The 10,067-nt window shown below is 46.3% G+C and overlaps 5 non-coding genes across 5 annotated transcripts; all 5 read right to left on the bottom strand.

Annotated features, from left to right (window-relative positions):
• Positions 1–431: 431 nt before the first annotated feature.
• LOC130324962 (U2 spliceosomal RNA) lies at positions 432–622 on the bottom strand. The gene has a single exon (XR_008869863.1). It is a non-coding gene; the product is annotated as a U2 spliceosomal RNA (small nuclear RNA).
• A 2,086-nt stretch (positions 623–2,708) lies between these two features.
• Positions 2,709–2,899, bottom strand: LOC130324961 (U2 spliceosomal RNA). Its single transcript, XR_008869862.1, has one exon. It is a non-coding gene; the product is annotated as a U2 spliceosomal RNA (small nuclear RNA).
• Positions 2,900–4,988: 2,089 nt separating this feature from the next.
• On the bottom strand, positions 4,989–5,179 carry LOC130324959 (U2 spliceosomal RNA). The gene has a single exon (XR_008869861.1). It is a non-coding gene; the product is annotated as a U2 spliceosomal RNA (small nuclear RNA).
• Positions 5,180–7,277: 2,098 nt separating this feature from the next.
• On the bottom strand, positions 7,278–7,468 carry LOC130324958 (U2 spliceosomal RNA). Its single transcript, XR_008869860.1, has one exon. It is a non-coding gene; the product is annotated as a U2 spliceosomal RNA (small nuclear RNA).
• A 2,090-nt stretch (positions 7,469–9,558) lies between these two features.
• LOC130324951 (U2 spliceosomal RNA) lies at positions 9,559–9,749 on the bottom strand. Its single transcript, XR_008869854.1, has one exon. It is a non-coding gene; the product is annotated as a U2 spliceosomal RNA (small nuclear RNA).
• Positions 9,750–10,067: the final 318 nt, after the last annotated feature.

Here is a 10,067-nt window from a genome sequence, read left to right as displayed (position 1 = left end):
TCGAAAAAAGACATATGTCCATCAAGTTCAACCAGGGAATTAAGGGGTAGGGGTGTGGCGCGATATTGGGGAAGGGATGAGATTTTATATTTCTTCATAAGCATTAATCTTATTTTGTCAATTAGGAACATTCAGCACCCACCCGCTATCAAGGCAGCTGCCTATCATGTCATGCCCTACCTGCACAGGTGTGCTGGGCTACTCAAATGATCCAATTAAGGAGGCCATTTAGTCAGCAGCAGCAGAAGTCCTGTGCCTGGACGCTCCAACAGGGGCCAGACACAAGCAGAAGCAGAAGCAGCAGAAGCAGCAGCAGCACCACCTTTTGTTTTTTGGCTGCAGCAGCAGCAAGGCCCACAGGGCTGGCTAGCTGGCTAGCCAGCAAGCAGGTAGCAATGAAAGTAGGAATCTTTCTTTTTAACCCTGTAAGGGGGTGGTGCACTGTACCCGAAGATACTGCCATATCGGGTCAATGCATAGGGCGACGGAAGCAAGCTTCGAAATCGGCCCCCGTTCTCAAAAATCCATTTAATATATGGTCCCCAGATAGGGGACGTATCAGATATTAAACTGATAAGAACAGATACTACACTTGATCTTAGCCAAAAGGCCGAGAAGCGATAACCGTGAAAGGGGCGGGCCCAACAAGGTCCCCTTCATGGGCACTATCACTGCTTGCTGTCAGGGAGGCTGCCAGACAATTTTCCATGCACACTCTGGGCTGGGGGGCAGTCAACCACCAGTACACACAGCAGAACCTAAACCCATACCATTATTGCTAAGCAGCAAGACAGGGGCCCATTGCACTCCCACGGGGCCTTTTTAAATGCAATCCATAACCCGGATTTGCCAGGAACCCTTCTTACTCCTCCTACTTGCATGTGACACTGGGCTTAGGATCTGCATAGGAAACACACACACAAGCACACAACCTACCTTTGTTGCCTGCAGATGCCTCCTTGGCTGTCCCCAAACGGTATCAAACCAACACCCACGGGAAGCTGTAAGCATAGAGGACATGCCTGCACCCCATTGGACTTACCTGTGTGGGTTAAATCCGGGTTATTTGACAACCTATGGCGGTGATGGTTCTGCTCAGGCAGAGCAGTGCTGATGCTCCTCATAAAGCTGTCGCTGCTGTGAAGGTTCTAGGTGACATCACAAATCCCTATGGTTACATACACAACAAAGCTGGGTTGTTGTTGTTTACACTCTGCAAGGCCTGTGGAAGTGAGTGACATCATAGCACTGTAGTTCTGAGGGTTCAAGATGGATGCAACAATCTCCTGTTGCTTCTATGAAGGCCATAATAGACGACATCACCAAACAGCTCCATAGTCACATACACAGCAAAGGAGAGATGTTGTTTACACCTAGTGATGTCAGTGGTATTGAGTGACATCACAGCACAGTGCTAAGGCTCCTGGGCCTGGACACAGCAGCGGCTGCAATATCTCAACGGAGAATACGTTTATATCTATGTGTGTGTGTGCGCATATATATATATATATATATATATATATATATATATATATATTTCTCCGCCGAAATCACTTTTAAACCCATTTCCACCTTTTTTTCCCTTCTCTTCCTCTTACTTTTTTTTCACGTTTTTTTACGTTTTTCTCCTTTTCGCCTCTTTTCTGGGCGTATTATTCTTCTTTTTCTTCTTTTTTTTCGTCTAATGCATACCCCATCAGTGCAGCAATGCTTATTCAATACCGCCAGCAGATGGAGACACTGGGGGATAATTTTCTAAGGATTTATACTGATTTTTCCTGTCTGAATTTGTCGCACAGAAAGTTGCAGGCCAAATATGTGTGACATTTCTGCGACTTTAGCTTCTAGAGCATTTTTACAACATTATACATAGGTGCTGAATACATAAAAAGCGACTGTTCAGCGACAGACAAGTCGCATCGGCTGAAAGTAGGCCAGAATGTCAGTCCATGTTGGAGCAGGTTTAGATACAGTCTAAAGCATAGATCTCAAAGTCTGTGCACAGAATTTAGCAAGGGCTCGCACCTTCTGATGCATCAGGTAGGTGCACAATAGCATAGCCTAACCCTCTGTACTTTGGTCTATATTGATGCGGGACATAGACAGCCAGCTGATGACCAATCCATTAGTGCAATGGATGGCTGGAAGCATTTGTCTTTGCCTTTGCAATACCACAGAAGCAATGCATGGTCAATGTACAGCAATGACACACCTGTGTGAACAGCCAGGAGACCCCCCCCCCCATGTTATGTTACATAGTTACATAGTTAGTACGGTCGAAAAAAGACATATGTCCATCAAGTTCAACCAGGGAATTAAGGGTAGGGGTGTGGCGCGATATTGGGGAAGGGATGAGATTTTATATTTCTTCATAAGCATTAATATTCTTATTTTGTCAATTAGGAACATTCAGCACCCACCCGCTATCAAGGCAGCTGCCTATCATGTCATGCCCTACCTGCACAGGTGTGCTGGCTACTCAAATGATCCAATTAAGGAGGCCATTTAGTCAGCAGCAGCAGAAGTCCTGTGCCTGGACGCTCCAACAGGGGCCAGACACAAGCAGAAGCAGAAGCAGCAGAAGCAGCAGCAGCACCACCTTTTGTTTTTTGGCTGCAGCAGCAGCAAGGCCCACAGGGCTGGCTAGCTGGCTAGCCAGCAAGCAGGTAGCAATGAAAGTAGGAATCTTTCTTTTTAACCCTGTAAGGGGGTGGTGCACTGTACCCGAAGATACTGCCATATCGGGTCAATGCATAGGGCGACGGAAGCAAGCTTCGAAATCGGCCCCCGTTCTCAAAAATCCATTTAATATATGGTCCCCAGATAGGGGACGTATCAGATATTAAACTGATAAGAACAGATACTACACTTGATCTTAGCCAAAAGGCCGAGAAGCGATAACCGTGAAAGGGGCGGGCCCAACAAGGTCCCCTTCATGGGCACTATCACTGCTTGCTGTCAGGGAGGCTGCCAGACAATTTTTCCATGCACACTCTGGGCTGGGGGGCAGTCAACCACCAGTACACACAGCAGAACCTAAACCCATACCATTATTGCTAAGCAGCAAGACAGGGGCCCATTGCACTCCCACGGGGCCTTTTTAAATGCAATCCATAACCCGGATTTGCCAGGAACCCTTCTTACTCCTCCTACTTGCATGTGACACTGGGCTTAGGATCTGCATAGGAAACACACACACAAGCACACACCTACCTTTGTTGCCTGCAGATGCCTCCTTGGCTGTCCCCAAACGGTATCAAACCAACACCCACGGGAAGCTGTAAGCATAGAGGACATGCCTGCACCCCATTGGACTTACCTGTGTGGGTTAAATCCGGGTTATTTGACAACCTATGGCGGTGATGGTTCTGCTCAGGCAGAGCAGTGCTGATGCTCCTCATAAAGCTGTCGCTGCTGTGAAGGTTCTAGGTGACATCACAAATCCCTATGGTTACATACACAACAAAGCTGGGTTGTTGTTGTTTACACTCTGCAAGGCCTGTGGAAGTGAGTGACATCATAGCACTGTAGTTCTGAGGGTTCTAGATGGATGCAACAATCTCCTGTTGCTTCTATGAAGGCCGTAATAGACGACATCACCAAACAGCTCCATAGTCACATACACAGCAAAGGAGAGATGTTGTTTACACCTAGTGATGTCAGTGGTATTGAGTGACATCACAGCACAGTGCTAAGGCTCCTGGGCCTGGACACAGCAGCGGCTGCAATATCTCAACGGAGAATACGTTTATATCTATGTGTGTGTGTGCGCATATATATATATATATATATATATATATATATATATATATATATATTTCTCCGCCGAAATCACTTTTAAACCCATTTCCACCTTTTTTTCCCTTCTCTTCCTCTTACTTTTTTTTCACGTTTTTTTACGTTTTTCTCCTTTTCGCCTCTTTTCTGGGCGTATTATTCTTCTTTTTCTTCTTTTTTTTCGTCTAATGCATACCCCATCAGTGCAGCAATGCTTATTCAATACCGCCAGCAGATGGAGACACTGGGGGATAATTTTCTAAGGATTTATACTGATTTTTCCTGTCTGAATTTGTCGCACAGAAAGTTGCAGGCCAAATATGTGTGACATTTCTGCGACTTTAGCTTCTAGAGCATTTTTACAACATTATACATAGGTGCTGAATACATAAAAAGCGACTGTTCAGCGACAGACAAGTCGCATCGGCTGAAAGTAGGCCAGAATGTCAGTCCATGTTGGAGCAGGTTTAGATACAGTCTAAAGCATAGATCTCAAAGTCTGTGCACAGAATTTAGCAAGGGCCTCGCACCTTCTGATGCATCAGGTAGGTGCACAATAGCATAGCCTAACCCTCTGTACTTTGGTCTATATTGATGCGGGATAGACAGCCAGCTGATGACCAATCCATTAGTGCAATGGATGGCTGGAAGCATTTGTCTTTGCCTTTGCAATACCACAGAAGCAATGCATGGTCAATGTACAGCAATGACACACCTGTGTGAACAGCCAGGAGACCCCCCCCCCCCCATGTTATGTTACATAGTTACATAGTTAGTACGGTCGAAAAAAGACATATGTCCATCAAGTTCAACCAGGGAATTAAGGGGTAGGGGTGTGGCGCGATATTGGGGAAGGGATGAGATTTTATATTTCTTCATAAGCATTAATCTTATTTTGTCAATTAGGAACATTCAGCACCCACCCGCTATCAAGGCAGCTGCCTATCATGTCATGCCCTACCTGCACAGGTGTGCTGGCTACTCAAATGATCCAATTAAGGAGGCCATTTAGTCAGCAGCAGCAGAAGTCCTGTGCCTGGACGCTCCAACAGGGGCCAGACACAAGCAGAAGCAGAAGCAGCAGAAGCAGCAGCAGCACCACCTTTTGTTTTTTGGCTGCAGCAGCAGCAAGGCCCACAGGGCTGGCTAGCTGGCTAGCCAGCAAGCAGGTAGCAATGAAAGTAGGAATCTTTCTTTTTAACCCTGTAAGGGGGTGGTGCACTGTACCCGAAGATACTGCCATATCGGGTCAATGCATAGGGCGACGGAAGCAAGCTTCGAAATCGGCCCCCGTTCTCAAAAATCCATTTAATATATGGTCCCCAGATAGGGGACGTATCAGATATTAAACTGATAAGAACAGATACTACACTTGATCTTAGCCAAAAGGCCGAGAAGCGATAACCGTGAAAGGGGCGGGCCCAACAAGGTCCCCTTCATGGGCACTATCACTGCTTGCTGTCAGGGAGGCTGCCAGACAATTTTCCATGCACACTCTGGGCTGGGGGGCAGTCAACCACCAGTACACACAGCAGAACCTAAACCCATACCATTATTGCTAAGCAGCAAGACAGGGGCCCATTGCACTCCCACGGGGCCTTTTTAAATGCAATCCATAACCCGGATTTGCCAGGAACCCTTCTTACTCCTCCTACTTGCATGTGACACTGGGCTTAGGATCTGCATAGGAAACACACACACAAGCACACACCTACCTTTGTTGCCTGCAGATGCCTCCTTGGCTGTCCCCAAACGGTATCAAACCAACACCCACGGGAAGCTGTAAGCATAGAGGACATGCCTGCACCCCATTGGACTTACCTGTGTGGGTTAAATCCGGGTTATTTGACAACCTATGGCGGTGATGGTTCTGCTCAGGCAGAGCAGTGCTGATGCTCCTCATAAAGCTGTCGCTGCTGTGAAGGTTCTAGGTGACATCACAAATCCCTATGGTTACATACACAACAAAGCTGGGTTGTTGTTGTTTACACTCTGCAAGGCCTGTGGAAGTGAGTGACATCATAGCACTGTAGTTCTGAGGGTTCAAGATGGATGCAACAATCTCCTGTTGCTTCTATGAAGGCCGTAATAGACGACATCACCAAACAGCTCCATAGTCACATACACAGCAAAGGAGAGATGTTGTTTACACCTAGTGATGTCAGTGGTATTGAGTGACATCACAGCACAGTGCTAAGGCTCCTGGGCCTGGACACAGCAGCGGCTGCAATATCTCAACGGAGAATACGTTTATATCTATGTGTGTGTGTGCGCATATATATATATATATATATATATATATATATATATATATATATATATTTCTCCGCCGAAATCACTTTTAAACCCATTTCCACCTTTTTTTCCCTTCTCTTCCTCTTACTTTTTTTTCACGTTTTTTTACGTTTTTCTCCTTTTCGCCTCTTTTCTGGGCGTATTATTCTTCTTTTTCTTCTTTTTTTTCGTCTAATGCATACCCCATCAGTGCAGCAATGCTTATTCAATACCGCCAGCAGATGGAGACACTGGGGGATAATTTTCTAAGGATTTATACTGATTTTTCCTGTCTGAATTTGTCGCACAGAAAGTTGCAGGCCAAATATGTGTGACATTTCTGCGACTTTAGCTTCTAGAGCATTTTTACAACATTATACATAGGTGCTGAATACATAAAAAGCGACTGTTCAGCGACAGACAAGTCGCATCGGCTGAAAGTAGGCCAGAATGTCAGTCCATGTTGGAGCAGGTTTAGATACAGTCTAAAGCATAGATCTCAAAGTCTGTGCACAGAATTTAGCAAGGGCCTCGCACCTTCTGATGCATCAGGTAGGTGCACAATAGCATAGCCTAACCCTCTGTACTTTGGTCTATATTGATGCGGGACATAGACAGCCAGCTGATGACCAATTCATTAGTGCAATGGATGGCTGGAAGCATTTGTCTTTGCCTTTGCAATACCACAGAAGCAATGCATGGTCAATGTACAGCAATGACACACCTGTGTGAACAGCCAGGAGACCCCCCCCCCATGTTATGTTACATAGTTACATAGTTAGTACGGTCGAAAAAAGACATATGTCCATCAAGTTCAACCAGGGAATTAAGGGGTAGGGGTGTGGCGCGATATTGGGGAAGGGATGAGATTTTATATTTCTTCATAAGCATTAATCTTATTTTGTCAATTAGGAACATTCAGCACCCACCCGCTATCAAGGCAGCTGCCTATCATGTCATGCCCTACCTGCACAGGTGTGCTGGCTACTCAAATGATCCAATTAAGGAGGCCATTTAGTCAGCAGCAGCAGAAGTCCTGTGCCTGGACGCTCCAACAGGGGCCAGACACAAGCAGAAGCAGAAGCAGCAGAAGCAGCAGAAGCAGCAGCAGCACCACCTTTTGTTTTTTGGCTGCAGCAGCAGCAAGGCCCACAGGGCTGGCTAGCTGGCTAGCCAGCAAGCAGGTAGCAATGAAAGTAGGAATCTTTCTTTTTAACCCTGTAAGGGGGTGGTGCACTGTACCCGAAGATACTGCCATATCGGGTCAATGCATAGGGCGACGGAAGCAAGCTTCGAAATCGGCCCCCGTTCTCAAAAATCCATTTAATATATGGTCCCCAGATAGGGGACGTATCAGATATTAAACTGATAAGAACAGATACTACACTTGATCTTAGCCAAAAGGCCGAGAAGCGATAACCGTGAAAGGGGCGGGCCCAACAAGGTCCCCTTCATGGGCACTATCACTGCTTGCTGTCAGGGAGGCTGCCAGACAATTTTCCATGCACACTCTGGGCTGGGGGGCAGTCAACCACCAGTACACACAGCAGAACCTAAACCCATACCATTATTGCTAAGCAGCAAGACAGGGGCCCATTGCACTCCCACGGGGCCTTTTTAAATGCAATCCATAACCCGGATTTGCCAGGAACCCTTCTTACTCCTCCTACTTGCATGTGACACTGGGCTTAGGATCTGCATAGGAAACACACACACAAGCACACACCTACCTTTGTTGCCTGCAGATGCCTCCTTGGCTGTCCCCAAACGGTATCAAACCAACACCCACGGGAAGCTGTAAGCATAGAGGACATGCCTGCACCCCATTGGACTTACCTGTGTGGGTTAAATCCGGGTTATTTGACAACCTATGGCGGTGATGGTTCTGCTCAGGCAGAGCAGTGCTGATGCTCCTCATAAAGCTGTCGCTGCTGTGAAGGTTCTAGGTGACATCACAAATCCCTATGGTTACATACACAACAAAGCTAGGTTGTTGTTGTTTACACTCTGCAAGGCCTGTGGAAGTGAGTGACATCATAGCACTGTAGTTCTGAGGGTTCAAGATGGATGCAACAATCTCCTGTTGCTTCTATGAAGGCCGTAATAGACGACATCACCAAACAGCTCCATAGTCACATACACAGCAAAGGAGAGATGTTGTTTACACCTAGTGATGTCAGTGGTATTGAGTGACATCACAGCACAGTGCTAAGGCTCCTGGGCCTGGACACAGCAGCGGCTGCAATATCTCAACGGAGAATACGTTTATATCTATGTGTGTGTGCGCATATATATATATATATATATATATATATATATATATATATATATTTCTCCGCCGAAATCACTTTTAAACCCATTTCCACCTTTTTTTCCCTTCTCTTCCTCTTACTTTTTTTTCACGTTTTTTTACGTTTTTCTCCTTTTCGCCTCTTTTCTGGGCGTATTATTCTTCTTTTTCTTCTTTTTTTTCGTCTAATGCATACCCCATCAGTGCAGCAATGCTTATTCAATACCGCCAGCAGATGGAGACACTGGGGGATAATTTTCTAAGGATTTATACTGATTTTTCCTGTCTGAATTTGTCGCACAGAAAGTTGCAGGCCAAATATGTGTGACATTTCTGCGACTTTAGCTTCTAGAGCATTTTTACAACATTATACATAGGTGCTGAATACATAAAAAGCGACTGTTCAGCGACAGACAAGTCGCATCGGCTGAAAGTAGGCCAGAATGTCAGTCCATGTTGGAGCAGGTTTAGATACAGTCTAAAGCATAGATCTCAAAGTCTGTGCACAGAATTTAGCAAGGGCCTCGCACCTTCTGATGCATCAGGTAGGTGCACAATAGCATAGCCTAACCCTCTGTACTTTGGTCTATATTGATGCGGGACATAGACAGCCAGCTGATGACCAATCCATTAGTGCAATGGATGGCTGGAAGCATTTGTCTTTGGCTTTGCAATACCACAGAAGCAATGCATGGTCAATGTACAGCAATGACACACCTGTGTGAACAGCCAGGAGACCCCCCCCCCCATGTTATGTTACATAGTTACATAGTTAGTACGGTCGAAAAAAGACATATGTCCATCAAGTTCAACCAGGGAATTAAGGGGTAGGGGTGTGGCGCGATATTGGGGAAGGGATGAGATTTTATATTTCTTCATAAGCATTAATCTTATTTTGTCAATTAGGAACATTCAGCACCCACCCGCTATCAAGGCAGCTGCCTATCATGTCATGCCCTACCTGCACAGGTGTGCTGGCTACTCAAATGATCCAATTAAGGAGGCCATTTAGTCAGCAGCAGCAGAAGTCCTGTGCCTGGACGCTCCAACAGGGGCCAGACACAAGCAGAAGCAGAAGCAGCAGAAGCAGCAGCAGCAGCAGCACCACCTTTTGTTTTTTGGCTGCAGCAGCAGCAAGGCCCACAGGGCTGGCTAGCTGGCTAGCCAGCAAGCAGGTAGCAATGAAAGTAGGAATCTTTCTTTTTAACCCTGTAAGGGGGTGGTGCACTGTACCCGAAGATACTGCCATATCGGGTCAATGCATAGGGCGACGGAAGCAAGCTTCGAAATCTGCCCCCGTTCTCAAAAATCCATTTAATATATGGTCCCCAGATAGGGGACGTATCAGATATTAAACTGATAAGAACAGATACTACACTTGATCTTAGCCAAAAGGCCGAGAAGCGATAACCGTGAAAGGGGCGGGCCCAACAAGGTCCCCTTCATGGGCACTATCACTGCTTGCTGTCAGGGAGGCTGCCAGACAATTTTCCATGCACACTCTGGGCTGGGGGGCAGTCAACCACCAGTACACACAGCAGAACCTAAACCCATACCATTATTGCTAAGCAGCAAGACAGGGGCCCATTGCACTCCCACGGGGCCTTTTTAAATGCAATCCATAACCCGGATTTGCCAGGAACCCTTCTTACTCCTCCTACTTGCATGTGACACTGGGCTTAGGATCTGCATAGGAAACACACACACAAGCACACACCTACCTTTG

Source organism: Hyla sarda, unplaced genomic scaffold (assembly GCF_029499605.1).
Source record: "Hyla sarda isolate aHylSar1 unplaced genomic scaffold, aHylSar1.hap1 scaffold_2687, whole genome shotgun sequence".
Lineage (NCBI taxonomy): Eukaryota > Metazoa > Chordata > Amphibia > Anura > Hylidae > Hyla > Hyla sarda.
This window is presented reverse-complemented; position numbering and strand designations above follow the sequence as displayed.